Consider the following 15,259-nt stretch of genomic DNA (forward strand, 5'->3'; position numbering starts at 1 on the left):
TTGTTATGAGTTTCCATTAACATATTTCCTTCTCTCTGATAAAAAAAATCTTTTTTGAAATTATCATGATTATTCTTTTTTGTCTCTTCCAAATATTTTCATTCCATCTGAAGAAGAGACAAAATCAGTTATTTCATACTCTCTGCCTCTAATGCCATTTCTACTATTTTAAGAACAGAGGAGGTCCCCTCTCCATGCATTGCATAACTACTTCCATCTGTCTTCATATTTTGCAAGACTAGAGTAACTTCTGTCTTACAAAATTTGAGGGACTGAAGTAAGAGAGGATTCATATTTCATAAAAGACCTACATGTAAGCAGAGGAGCAGGTATTTGAAAGTAATGAAAGAGAAGTTGGAGAAGAACGGTCAGGAATGCCACTGAAACTCTAATTACAGGATATGGATCCTGTCAGGTTTGTTTATATTTGGTTGCACTTGGCAACCACCTGTCATGCAGCCATATGTAGATATATAGGAAATTGAAGGATTCACTTGTCAACTTGGCAATTAGCCCAGTGCTTAACCAAGTTTAAAGCCAGATATCCTTAAAGGACATATTACCAGTCATGGTGAAGAGTTTCCTGGGATAGCTGTGGCTGAGTTATGCAGCTCAGGAAAGCAGAAGTTTCCCCTGTGCTGTTCTGCCCAGATGCAGCTGGAGCACAGCCCTGCGGGGCTGCCTGCGGAAGAAGGCACTGCTCCCTGTGCTCCCGTTTCAATCCAGCCACCAGGCTGCTGCAGGCACCTGCCAAAGTCACCGTGGGCCACTCCAAAATCAACTCAATACTTCTGTTTTCTTGAACTGTGAAATTCAGTTAGCCCTGTGAAACATACAGTGGCTACACAGATTGTGTTTGCCAGCTGTGAAAATCAAACCAATCTTAATGTAAGTAATGTAAGTAACTTATTTTAGATGCCTAACCTTGAAAGAGGAAACTCAGACTAAAGACGTGTCATAATTACAAAGGAAAATAATGTTTTCATTATGTTGTGTTTCCTACTGTTAAAACTAACTGAAGCCTGCCATGAAGAAGTGTAAAACCACACACACAAAAATCAGACAGACTCCTGAGAGAGAGTCTGGAGAGCTAGATTCTACTGTGGCAAGGACTTGTGCCCTACTGGGTTTCCTTTAGACTGGTCAGGGCTCTAGTTCATCACAAACAATTCCAGTTGACTGTGAGGAGCAGAGTCCTGTCTTAAGCTTTGATATACATTAGTTTATGATAATACCCAATACAGTGTGATATGAAATAGGAAGATCAGATGAGGGATTAGCAGTTCATCCTATAAAAACAATTTTATGTTTTAGAATCAAAGAATTGTGTCAGTTTAAATAAATAAATCAGTCAGATGCAACCTTAACAGAAAGCATTTAAGCAACCTCAGAGCTTTTAAAACATGCATGATTTCTTTGTTGAAGAAAATCAGATATATGCACAAGGATTTGTTTCCATGAGCCTAATTTATAACACACATTCTTTGCACATGAATACTGAATGCTGAAGAACTGCTCTGAGAACAGTGCAGCTGATTACTAGTACTCTCCTCTCTTGTTGCTAATGTAATTTTTTTTAAGGAATGTGCCATAGGAAAAAAAACAAACCTGTTGAATTATGAAAAAAAAAACCTCCCCTGGAATGTGCAGCACAAGTAATTGTTTTCACTGAATGATATTACTACAATATCTGAAGTATGTCATCATTACCAATAATTAATGCATAAACTGATTTCTCAGGTATGAACTGCTTCAAACAGATAAAAATTGGTTCCTATTGCTCAATTTCTCACAAATAGTTTAATTAAAAACAACTGATACTGTCATAAAATTTCCAAAAACTTTTACAAAATGCAGCCTTTAGGAACTATGAATTACCTATCCTTAAGAGAGATCAGATATTTCCCCCTTTTTACACAGAAAACTGCTTTTCAAATTCAGAAACCTACAAGATACCACCCCACTGTGTGTTTCAAAGCATCAAGTCCAAAGTATCAAAAAGAAGGAGATGACCCTTAGTAGAGGGATGACCACATGTAATCCATATGCACCACCTTCCCTCAAGAGATCCCTTTTTTTCCCAGAAACTTTGTACAAATTGAAATTATAATTTGTCCATATGTACAGGGTTTTACACATTCCTGGCAGCCTGATCAAAGCAACTGCTTCCTGTGGTTATCAGACATCAGGACATCCCAGGCTCCTGCAAATACAGAGGCAGCACGTGCAGTGAGCCTGCACTTTTTCCATGCATTGGAGCCTTGTGTACTCAATCAGTACAGCTAACACAGTGGGTTCAAATCCTGTTCCACTTGCTGCCTATGTGCTGACCACTACAGATGTGGTCTGTGCTCACACGTCAGTGTTTCTAAAGAGAAATTCAGGTAGCTCACAGCCTTACACTATCAATTAACATACTTGTGTGAGTAAAATGAATTATTAGCATTAGTTAAAAATAATAATCTTTGAAGTGCTATATTTTGGTCTGAAGGTAATGCAGTTCTTTTAATATGTATTCCTTTATATGTATATATATATATTTGTATATATTGATGTAAAATATTGTAATTTTAGACAAGATTAACAAAAGCTGAACCATTCACATGCTTATGAGACTAAGAAAGAAATTTCCTTACAGAACATTGCTTAAAAACATGTATAATAAGAGGATCATTTGAGTACTGCTCATCCTTTAAGTAGTTAATAAGCATGGAACCATTCTGTATTTATTGTATCTACAAAAACACACCAAAAAAACTCCAAAACAACAAAAAAAGCAGTTCCCACAATCCTGGAAAGCAAAAGGGTTTTTTAAAAACCCTGCCAGGAAGATATGAACAGAAAATACTTACACAACTAAGTCATATGGGGCAGTATCCCCAGGGAGGAGGTGGAGTCCTGGAGCAGTTTAAGGAAAGACTGGATGCAGCACTCGGTGCCATGGTCTAGGTGACAAGTGGGTGTCTGGTCAAAGGTTGAACATGATGATCTCAGAGGTATTTTCTGACCTAACTGGTTCAGTGATTATTCTAATATACGGCAGCTTGTTGGCTAATGTATGGGGTTAGAAATGGGTAGCTGTCATCAGTTTGGACAGAAATAGATTGACATGCCTCTTCAGCTAGAAGTTAGTCCAGACAAGGACGACTGATATGCTCCAAGCTCCTGTACAGATCTGAAGTGTGCAAAACAAGCAGAAATCATCAGTTTAGCCTGCACTGAGTTCAACAACTGCGTCAGGTGACTCAGAAGATTGACATTCACTAGTATTTTCACCCACTGCCCAAACACCATCAGAAAAGTTTTCTGTCCCCTGAAGTCAGAAAGGTGCTGAAGTCAAGACTGGATTCCCATTCCAATTCCCTTATACTTGTTACACACTGAAGATGTTCTGAAACAGTTGGATGACTTTATTAGAATAAAGTCAGAGACCAGCATTTCCTCCCAACAAATTACAATGAGAAATTTGCTACTGAATAAAATATATTGACTCTTAGAGCTATTAAATAATCTGCCTCCTCTCACACCAAACAAGGCTTTTACCTAAAACTCAGCTCTATTACATTTCAGAAGAAATCTGTATTAACGTCTACATAACCCTTCACTTCATTCACATGATTTTTTATTTGCTGCTCTCCACCCTAAGCAAGCATCTGAGGAAAAGGACTGGCCACTGGCTGTAAACAAAAGACAAATAGGTCTCATCTGGCTGAGGTACTCTGTCCTCTGCGTCACACTTATTTGCAATAATGACTGGAATGTCAGAAACACACACACATACAAACCACAGATATAGATGTTTTCTCATTCCATGTATTGGAAGGAAATTCAATGACAAGCCAGCAAGGCTGCTCCAGATTACTCCTTTATCTGGATAGTTGAAAAAGTACCACAATTGATGCCCTTAATTTTTCTGTTTATTCTTTAGATGCTACACAGCCAAGACTCCTTTTATCACAGGGTGACACATGTTTTCTTATATGTTACTGTCAAAATATTTTATGTTTTAAAAATTATTGGTTTTTTTAACCAGGAATATATGTGTAACATACATATACACCATGTACTCCTTCTATTTATTAGTTTTGTGTATTATGCAAAATATAAAACCACTGACTTATTGCAAAAATTAGCTAGTTTTCTCTCATTTTTCATGCATCTTCTTGATTTATGTCTTTAAATATCATGTTAACATAGCTTTCTCTGTTAACAAACCCTTAAAGTTTCAAAGTTTGATTGCTTTTCCTAGCAAATAATTTGCCTGTTATATATTCTGAAACAAAATTCATATAGGTTGACATTCAGGTTCTTACACAGCATATCAACCAATTGAAATTGTATAAAGCCAGGAAACAAGCCATTCATACATTTACTTTTTCTCTTTCATGTTTGATTAGCACTGTTACAGAACAAAATTCTGTTAGAGAAGAATGAACACAGTCTTAAATCTGAACAGTCATATGGTGACATACTCAAGAAGTATTAATAGTTTTAATATATAACTCATAAACACATCTGGAATGAAACCTGATCTCTCATAGGTGGATGTAAATACATGTAAGGGCAAGGGATATTAAGGAGATGCTCCCTACCAGAGAGTAGGGAAATTGATGGAGTGTTGCCTTAACTTGTCTCAAACCTGTGGTCAGGTTTTCTCAAAGCTCAATCTACAGTAAAAGCTCTGACATAAGTCTGTGTTTCTGGAGTGTGAAAAACACATCTCCAACCAGCTGTAATGATTAATGCCCTCAGGTAATCACAACCCAGCTGTTAAAACCACTAGGTTATCACCAGGTGTTATTCTGTGTAGAATAAAGATTTACAGTTCAGCAAAACAAGCACTGTTTTGCAGCAGCTACAACCCAATTTCAGGAAATGTTAAGGAAACTTTTCCTTGGACATTATATTACTATCCACCTACTAATATAAAGACAGTTGCGCACACCTTTATTGAGACAGGTAAACAGATGATGAAACTTCAAAGCCAAAAACTTTTAAGCCTTTAAGATGAAATTTTTAAGCCAAAAATTCTGCGTTGTCACAGTAAACTGATAACTTTACTACACAAAAAAATAAGAAGAACAGAAAAGGGAACAGAAACGCAAACAAACACAAGACAACAACAACAATAACAAAACAACAGAAAGATGACAATTTCAATGGTTTCAGATTTTTCTTTTAAAATATAATTCTACCAATGCATTTAAAAATAGAATTCTACCAAAGCATTTAAAAATACATAGGTATTTATCTATATATATAAACCTATATGCTTCATGTACTACGTAAATTTCATATACAAAGTCTAGACTTAGATGTGAAAAACTAGCTGTGTTTGCACTAATTTATGTGTGTTTAGTTACATATTTTATATGTTACAAAACTAAATAAATATTTCTGTAGGTGTGAATAGGTACATCTTTGCAAAACTCTAGTTGTCTGTTGATGTAGCTGTGTGTTGCTGAATTTCACTTCAGTTTCAGTTGAAATATCAGTTGTTATATCTTAGTGCAATATTATAGCAATGCCCTTGTTCTCTACATTCTATTCCAATATAACTTGTTCATTAGATAAAGTCTGAGATGTTGACTAGAAAATAATGGACAGCAAAGATAATTTTTCTTTCTTTGGTCTATTGTTAGAAATAAAATTATAAACTGGAAAAAGCTGGGGCATCCATATTTTGTTCTATCAATTTTCTATCAAAAACCCCAGCTATAAGTTTAAAGCTGTTTTAATTCAATTTAAATTAATGGGAGAAATGCTCTACTCAGGGGGTGACTGCTAGGTAGCTAAATACACCAGTTTAGAGTGTAAATTGAATCACGTAGCTCCCAGGCTGCTCTCTGCTCAACCTCAGGAGTTCAGAAGCACAAGCTGTGGTCAACATCAGCAAACAATTACTCTCCCAGCCCACAGGCAGCTCATCTTTAGTTAGTTCTCAGTGTGACAGCACTGTTATGGACAACCAGTGTGTGTGAAGACAGCCAGTGCCTGGGTTTGTGTCCTCCCTTGCCTCCTCTTCAGCCAGTTAAATCCCCCATCCCAACCCCAGCAGTGGAGTGAAGCCTTTGGGACCTGCGCTCCACTCTGTCTTCCCAACAGAAGGCAAGTTCACAGGTGACAATCATATTACAAGGCTGCCTTTAATCACTTCTCACAAAGCAATCTACAGCCCTTTCTAAGTTCTTTATTTTCCTGTTGGTTACAGTCCACTGAGTGCCAGTATCTGTGAACTGAAGCCAGGTATTATAGGCTGCCCCATTCAGATACCCCCTATGGTTTTCCTCTGGTTGGTATTCTGTCCCCTTGGCAACTCTCTCTACCCTTGCTCTGAAACCTACTCACTGCAGTAGAATGAAACCAATTGTAAATGCCAGAAACTTTACTGTGGTACCACAAATTATTTCTCTGTAAGACAAAATTTCCAATGAAAACAAGAAAACTTGTGTTAATCGAGGAAAGACTCATTATTATTCTTCTGTGGATTAAAACACTGAAACAGGTTTCTATTACATTTTTAATAATTTTTAAATTATTCAATTGCCAATTAATTGTTCATCTATGCAATCTTCAAATCACTAGGTACTACAAATAAAACATTTCTATTGAACTGGGTCATGAGACTCCAGTTAAATATTGTAATTTCTTTCCTTCTCTTGCTTTTATATTTGACATGACAGCTATATTAACCATATTGAAATTTATTTATAATTTTAATCTAATATTCTTCCCCTACTCATCTGCCAAGATAATTTTGTATTTTCTAGGATTGTGTTATCATCACACTTTACAGGTAAATAACATATTTTTCTGGGAACAAAAGTGTCATGATTAGTTGCATTAATAGTTAATAAAAATATGAACTGAAGAGATGGATATGGGAATTTTTGAGTCACTACAGAGCTGTGCAATCAGCCAGATTTTTTCAGGTTTGCTAAAAAACACTGGGAAGAAGACCATATATAAACAAAAGATGAACCTCAAAATCTGTGAACAAAGAGGAAAGGAAGAACCTGTCTCTCACAGAAACCACTAAGATCCTTTCTATTTCCAGTAATGGAAATTGTATTGGCTCTGAATTGTAGTTATATTAAATGAGCTATGAGTAGAAAGAGTATTTAGTCCAAATTTCATAAAACATTCATTTCTCAGAGCTAAGAATTAATATTGCTACCAAACAAGGTCCTACAAAATACTGGAAACTATATCCCATAACTCCTTTATCAGAGTGGATTTTTGTTTTTGGTTTGGTTTTTTTTTTTAATTCAATCATCTGAAACTTCCAGAAAAGGATATATAATGAAATAGTTATTGCACAAAAATGAACTGCTGCAGAAATAAATTTAATAACTCTTAGTTTTAAAATATTTAAGAATTATTCTATGTCTTAAAATATTTTTACTATGCAATCTGAGACTCTCATTAGGAAGCATGAAGCCACAGCTAATATTTGGAAGAAAACTAGCAAATGTAATGTATGTAACTGACAATCTGTTTACAAGCTTATTTCTTTTACCAGTAACTTCAGGTTTGCTGCTAAAGGATTTGTTCACCTTACTTGGTTGTTACCGGGCTCAAACTACCGATTTAGGGCATAATAAGTATATGAAATGTGTTAAATAGTTTGTCTATACCTGTGTGTTTGCAACTGTGCACTTACCCATGCATATGAAGTATCAGTCTCTATCAAGGCTACTTGACTCCTGTTGTTGGAGAGATTTTCCTCTACAACAATAAACACTAGAAGGACTGAGATTCCAACAGTCAAAACGTCAAAAGCTTTCTTATTTCTTCACTTTTTGCCTTTTGTGACATGGCATTACTGATACATACTCAGATTTGTTATCTAATTCTGGCTGGCAAAGACCTGCCACACGCCCTCAATTTGGTTTCAGCTACAAAGCCACAAGCGTCATAAGGACCACCACTGAAAACTCTAAACTATAGAGGACCAAGAGCAAAGACTGTGAAGAGCTCAAAACATTCTTTCTATACTAAAAAAAATCACTGTCATCTACTCTTGAAATCAATTCAAAACATTTTTTCTTTTATTTGTAAATATTTGCACATGGCATGTTTCTCTTGATTGCTTGTGAGAGCAACACAGAGAAAAGTGCCAAAAACTTATTTGGTATCTACTCTAACTCTGTCTTCAAGGTCTGTTAGCAATTTACAGAGCAGGGTAAGATTGATTAAAAGACGGTAGCTTTTACTTTTTGCTTTTTTTTCCCTCTTCACTATTAATAGTGAAATTTGATTATTTCTCTGAAAATTTGTCAAAGAATGGAACTTATGCACTTGCTTCTCTTCCTTTCAAAAATAAGCACTGATTAAGGGATATTAGTCTTCTGGGACCCCTTTCTCCACAATTATAACTTTATACCTACAGCTGAGGTTTCATCTGCCTGCACTTTAGGAGCAGTAGTCAGGAGGAAGCGGAGAAGGCCCAATAAATTGCAAATGTCTAAGTTATGCAGGTGTTATCTAACCTGTATCTCCCCTACAAAATGTTGAGCACTTATCCATTCATCTCTATTATCAATGATTTTACCCAAATGACTGCAGTTACGTTATGCAAAATTTGTTGTAAATATTTTTCCCACATTGTCTGCCAATCATTTTCCTTGTCCAAATAATACGAATTTTTTGTCTTCCTCTTATTTCCACTTTGTAGAAAGACTTCCTGTAACTAGGGATAAAACACTCTAGCTACATCTCCTCTGAAAATATGTGGCTATCTTGTCAATAAATGCACTCAAATTGCATGCAGCAGTTCCTAATAAGACATATTTCAAATACTGAATTCTCTGTGTCATCTTATAATTATGAGACAAGTCTGTGGAAATTATATCTCTGAGCTTTTCCTTAGACATATAAGCATTATGTATCTAAGCTCCCCAGTCTTACACTATGCTCACCTTTAATTAACAGAAAATGCAGTATATTTTCTTTGTATCTGAGGCCTTGAAAATGGATTTATTCTGCTTCTCTGCATGTTCCTGTTCACCAAATGAATTCTGGATGTCCCACATCCCTGGAAGGCCAGGTTGGATGGGGCTTTGGGCCATTATCATCCTACATGATCTAGTGAGTGACATTGATAACTATGGCAGCTGGTTTGGAACAAGACGATCTTTAGGGTCCCTTCCAACCCAAGCCATTCTATGACTATATGTATGCAAAAGTACATCTATGACAATTGCTGCCTGTGAACATTTTCCTCCTCAGTGTGGCAACACAGAAGGAAACTAAACCTAAATGAAATTTGATTAAAAAATTTCTGAACTCAGTAGAGAGCAGCTGAGTCAAGTGAGCTTCAGAACCTTCTTTTTTTAATTTTTTTCCCTGGTTTTATACAAAATAACATTCTTGCCTGTTTAATACTTCCCCTATACAAAAGTAACATTCAGAAATGTACTGTATCAGAAGACTTTTCACCGGGTCAGGTTGAAAAAAAGCCTGAAGACATGTGAATACTAAAGAAAAAACATTATGTTTAATTTTTTAAACCACAGAGGATCACTTGCTCAGTATAGAAAAAAAAAGAAAAAAAGAAAATAAAACCAACGTGGGGACATGGGCTCCCCCTCGTGGTTTTCGTTATGAAAGATTCTAATTTTCCACACAAACCCCTTTAATTTATAAGGACTAGTAAGGGACAGGCAAGGGAATGCTCTGAAAGGAAATGTGTTTTGTATAAAAACATTTTTCTAAATCATCTGTAAATTATCTAAATCAAAGAGTTCTTGACTCATCATTTTTAAGATGGATAATTAATTAAGCATACTGACAGATCATGCTGCTAGACATCTGCATCTTGTTAAAGGCAACCAAAGCTAATTGTGCTTACGGTTGTATTTGCTGAAGTGATAATGGGTTTTTGAAACTACATGCCCAAGATTTATTGCAGGTTCTGCATCACCCTTTCTCTTTCATTAATGTGGAGGTCTGTCAATCCCATCCCTAACTCTGTGCTTCTTGAATGCTCTTCAAAAGATGAGATAGGTTTTTTATTAGGCTTAAACTAGCTGTGTCATCTTTTTTTTTTTTTTAACTGAATCTCCTCACATTTATAATACCGTGCATCAGTAACACTCCCTATTTTCTGTAAAATAAGTAAGACAAAAATTGGTCATTAGTTGGCCTTATGAATCCAAGTTAATTGTTCTTTGCACCAGCTGTAAAACCAAGACAAAATTTATGTACCTTAACACAAGTGCTGCAGAGTTTCAATTTAGTCTCCATTTTAATCTGAATATCTAATTTATTATACAAATACAGGGAAATTTATCTGTTTCAGTTCAGTAAAATAGACCTTTAATTAACCAACAGGTCCTTAGATGACTTAGGTTAAGAAATACCCAGTAATTAATGATGATCAATAGTTAATTAATAATTCATTAATTCTTCAATTAATAAAGAGCAATAGGTCTAGGTTTTGGCCTACAATTGCAAGACCTGTGCCACTGATTTCTCTAGCATGACAGCTCAGATTTTTGCAGTCTGACTGCACATAAAAATTGTTTTAATTACCCAAACTTTATTTCACTTCAATTAAAAGAGAATGATTTCTGATGTGCCAAAACTAGCAATACAAGATACTAATGTTAACAAGCAATGTTATCCTATTCAAATTCAGTATTAAATGTGCAGATTTCTTCACATCCTTATTTACAGAATGAAACTACATACATTATACAAAAAACCCCAAATTAAACAAAATAAACACCACCCACACACAAAAACAAACAAACAAACAAACAAAAGAAAATAAACCCACAAAAAATTGAAAGTTGATAACTTGATATCTCCAGATTAGACCAGACAAAAATTCCTTCTTTAATATCTTTGTTTGTAATAGATAAAAATTAAACCTGAGGACTTTGAGTAGAGTTCAAATTATTTGTTATACAACACTTTTATGCAATAAGCAGTAAATCATAATATTTATTAATAGTATAGAAGTTAATTGAAAAGCAAAGGTTTTACACAAAATGGTAACTAGATCTATTTTAATCTCAGTGGAATAAAAATTAATGAATTAGTAGATTGCAAACTAGTGGTTCCTTAAAGTTCAGTTGTTCTAACACACATGCATTTGTTATGGAAATACAGAATACAGTTCCCATTAGTAATTTGCTGTTCAAAAGGGTGAAATTTCCCATTTCAAAAGATGTAAGAAAAACTGCTGGGAAGAAGAATGTTCAGAGAAAACTGGGCTGTGAGCTCTTTAGTTAAATTTGAATGACAAATGCTGTGTTTGGGAGAACTCCTTAATTCTGGTAATCTTTGCCTAAATAACACAGAACTGCATTTAGAAACAACAATAAGGAAAAAAAAACCCAAAACAAAACAAAAATTATTTAATTAATATTAAAAAGAAGAAAATAGAAATATTATTAAAAATAATTCAATTCAATTTAATCAATATTAAAAAGAAGAAAATACAAATGAAATTATAAAGTGTAGGGAAGATATTAGAGAACCTAAAGATTTCTGAAATAAAATATAGTCAGATGTAGGGACAGCAAGATAAACCTGTTTCCTGTAAATTAGTAACAAAAGAAATAATGCTAATTATATAATCCCACGTCCAGACTGTGGTGGAAACTTATTAATACTGCATGAAAGGAAGACCTGTGAGTCCTCTGGCCAGCAGTTTCCCAAAAGAAGGCCAACAGTTGCCTGGGCTGCATTAGGAAAGTATCACCAACAGACTGAATGAGGTGATCCTTCCTCTCTACTCATCACTGGTGAGACACACCTGAAAAGCTGGGTCCATCTCTGGGCTTCCCAGTGCTGGACAGACATGGACATATGGGATCAAGGCTAGCAAACAGCTATGAAGGAGACTGATATTCCATGATTAGAGAATTTAGGCATATGTCACAGAGGAAAGGAGAGAAGGGAAGGTTTAGTGTGCATACTTACCTGATGCTAAGTTATAATGAAGACAGTCAAACTTCTCTCAGTGGTATCTGATGGCAGGACAAGAGGCAATGAGCACAAAGTGAAATGCAAGAATTTACACTTAAATAAATGAAAAACTTTTTGACACTAAAGACTATCAAAACTAGAACATGTTCCCCAGGTAGGCTATGGATTCTCCCTGGTGAGTCTCTATCCTTGGACATATTCAACACCCAACTGGAGGCAGCACTAAGCAATCTGGCCTAGCTGGCTGTCTTTGAGATGGGGTATTGGACTAGCCAATACTTAGAGCTTCCCCCTATGTCAGCCAATCTGTGATTCTGTGAAACAAAGAAGTCCAAAATTATTGATAGGTTATGCCAATTATCAAATCACTTTCTAAAAACTCTCTCCTCTCTCCATCTAAAGTCTAGTCTCAATGAGTATAGCTCAAACTCTTTTACAAAGTGGAAGTCTTGCTAAAATAGGACTGAAGATCAGCAGCAGCAAAAGCAACCTGGCTCACCTTAAATGTCCAAGTGTTTCCAGGAGGATGTTAATCCTTATGGTAAATTTTTGGATATTGTCCCTTGTGCAAAGTCCTTGTGAACACATCTACAGCAGGAAATACAATGCCATACTAGGGAAAGAGCTGATCTAGTTATTAATGAACTGGAACACCACATTTCCATGCAACAATATTAGCTTATGTATCAAAAAGCTGTCTAATTGCATCAGCACAATGCTACATCCAGGCTAATTAGCTCTGCCAATCAAGCTAATTAGCACAGAGCAGAGCCATGCTGAATACGAATTCTTGCTTCTGAACTACTGATCAAAGCACTACTAGACAGTGAATCCCAAACAAAAGGTATCATTTGAGTATATTCAGCAGTGAAAAATTCTGTAATTCTAAATGTGTAAAACTTTTAGAAAAACCTTTTTCTTGCTTTTCAAAACACATATTTTTAGCACATTTGAAGTTATTGCAAAAAATAATTTAAAGATTTTTAAAATGTGCTTTGCTCAATACTTGTTACTCTGCAACATGATTAGGTCCTATAGCAGGTTCCTGTAAGTTTATTTGTCTTAGAAAGTGAATCTATAGAAAGACATGGATTTCACAGGTGAAATTTTGTTTCTTGACATAGTGAGTTCACAAAGCTCTGTTTCCTTTAACACAAGTGGCATAAAAGCACAGTCACTTTTCTGGTTTTATAATACTACCACTTTCTTTGAAGTGTTACCCCTCATTTTGATCAGCATTTAAAAAAAAAAAAAAAAAAAAAAGCTTTCTAGTGTTTGGTGCATTTCTATATTTGTTTCTAAATGTTCTGATAAAGTTTGGACTACCTGGTGCTTGCTCAAAATTGAAGGTGCATTAGCAATTTCATGTAGGATGTCAGGCTTACATAAAGAACAGCTTTGGTCATGCTCTGTTTATTTCACAGAAAATGCTCATCTTGTTCATGTTGATCATGTTTACGTCATCCACTTCTAAATAAGAAATGTCTTTGATGTCAGCTGATTAGTTCTGCACTGTTTGAGCCTGTTTAACAACATTTGTGTATCCGGGCTAACATAGGAAGCATAATAAAACCTTTCAAGAAAACTCATCTAAAGTACACTTTTCAGGTCATAGTTGAGAGTGGATTTCCCATTCCACAATTATATTTTGAATTACCTTCTCAACATGGTCATGATCTGACAATGATTTCCACCTAGGCAGAGCCCTTCTGGACTTGATAAAACTTTTCTTAATCTTGGTCTTGAAAGGATCTTAATACCCAAGATTTTACTCTATTTCTTTCCAGCTGTGACTTTTTACTTTGAGCTGCTCATTTGTGAAAGTGCTTTAGCCTTGACTCCAGCTAACTGACTTTGAACAAAATAACTGATGCAAAATCTGAGCAGAAACTTGAGTTACTTCTGGCATGCATCTAAATAAAGTAACCAAAACACTTGTAATACATACTCAAATGCTAATGATTTGTTATTATAAATGTTAGTTTGACTGTTACTGCTGAAAAATTAACCTTAAAGGTTCAACATTTTCCAAATTGCTGAAACTTACTCGACAGAAGGCCCTCTGGTAAGTTCAGTCCTTTTCTGTTTCCAGCACATTGTATACTAGTGTCCATAGCAACCCCATAAGTCTGCTCCAAGCAAACTTCCTGCTCCAAGCAGAGGGAGAGGCAAGGCACTAATAAATGCCACCTCAGGTACCTCCCTTTCTCTGTTTTAAATATTGTTGCTTGGCTGATGACCCCACATCAGGAAGTACTCTATATAAATACCTGAAATACACTTTTAATTAGCTGCTTAATATCAAGAGCACTAGACAGCAAGAAAAAAAAGGGAAAGCAAAACTCCTATATCAATGAAGGATTAATGATTGCACTTTACTAAGCTCAGTGCACAAGAAGAAGAATCCAAATCCAGGACATTAAAAATAAATTATATTTTAGTTGTGAAAGGGACATTCTAACTGAGACTGCTTAGCAGCTGTAATTTGTGACAGAGTGGAGGGCAAGGAGACTTTGCTGCAAAAAGGGGTCTAAGTGGCTAGAAGCAGGAATGCCAAGGGCAGAAGGACTCTTTGACAGGGATTGGTTTCCTTTGGTGATGGGATAAGAAACAAGCCTCAGTATTGTCTTGTGGACTCTCCTGGAGTAGTAAAACGCAAGGTGAACCTTGGGGCAGGAGAGCTGGGCTGGGGAAGGGATGCATGACAAAGCTCAGGTGTCCCACGCAACTGCTCAAGGAATTGGTGCTGCTGATGGTTCAAGTGCCTATGAGGGATCGGCTTGTGAAGCATCTTTACAGACTCCATGTAGAACAACAGATTACAGTGAAACTTTGCTCAATACATTATCATTGAATTTTTCTATTTTCAGCACAAACGTGTTGAATTCTCCTTGAAGGGTGCCTAGAAATTCCCTAAAAGTTGTCAAAACTATCTTAAAAAATGTGCAGTGGGTTCAGGTGGTAGGACTGCTCTGCTTATACACACCAATCTTTATGCTACATCCAACTAAAGCAATACAGGATAATACCTATTGCACTATTTCATAAGGCTTTTCACAGTCTCATTATTGCATAGATATTCAATTATATTGAGCAACCTGAGTTTGCACTTTCATTTTAAAACATCCCAAAATCTGTTCTAGCAATAAGAAATATTTGAGGATACTCTTTAAACAGCTGGCAGCTGCCATTTATGAGTTGCTCATTTTACCTCTTCTAAGGATCTACAGCTCAGGATTTCAGACTGTCACAAAAGTATATTAATACCCTATTATCATTTATTCCCATTTATTCACTGTCCTTTGCTTCAAGTGTCATT

General features: G+C 35.8%; 1 long non-coding RNA gene across 1 annotated transcript; it reads right to left on the bottom strand.

Annotated features, from left to right (window-relative positions):
- Nucleotides 1-2,872: 2,872 nt before the first annotated feature.
- LOC135289359 (uncharacterized) lies at nt 2,873-14,028 on the bottom strand. The gene is made up of 3 exons (XR_010352129.1): nt 13,988-14,028; nt 11,935-11,981; nt 2,873-3,175 (listed from the first exon to the last, which is right to left on the bottom strand). It is a non-coding gene; the product is annotated as an uncharacterized LOC135289359 (long non-coding RNA).
- Between the last annotated feature and the right edge of the window lie 1,231 nt (nt 14,029-15,259).

Source organism: Passer domesticus, chromosome Z, assembly GCF_036417665.1.
Source record: "Passer domesticus isolate bPasDom1 chromosome Z, bPasDom1.hap1, whole genome shotgun sequence".
Lineage (NCBI taxonomy): Eukaryota > Metazoa > Chordata > Aves > Passeriformes > Passeridae > Passer > Passer domesticus.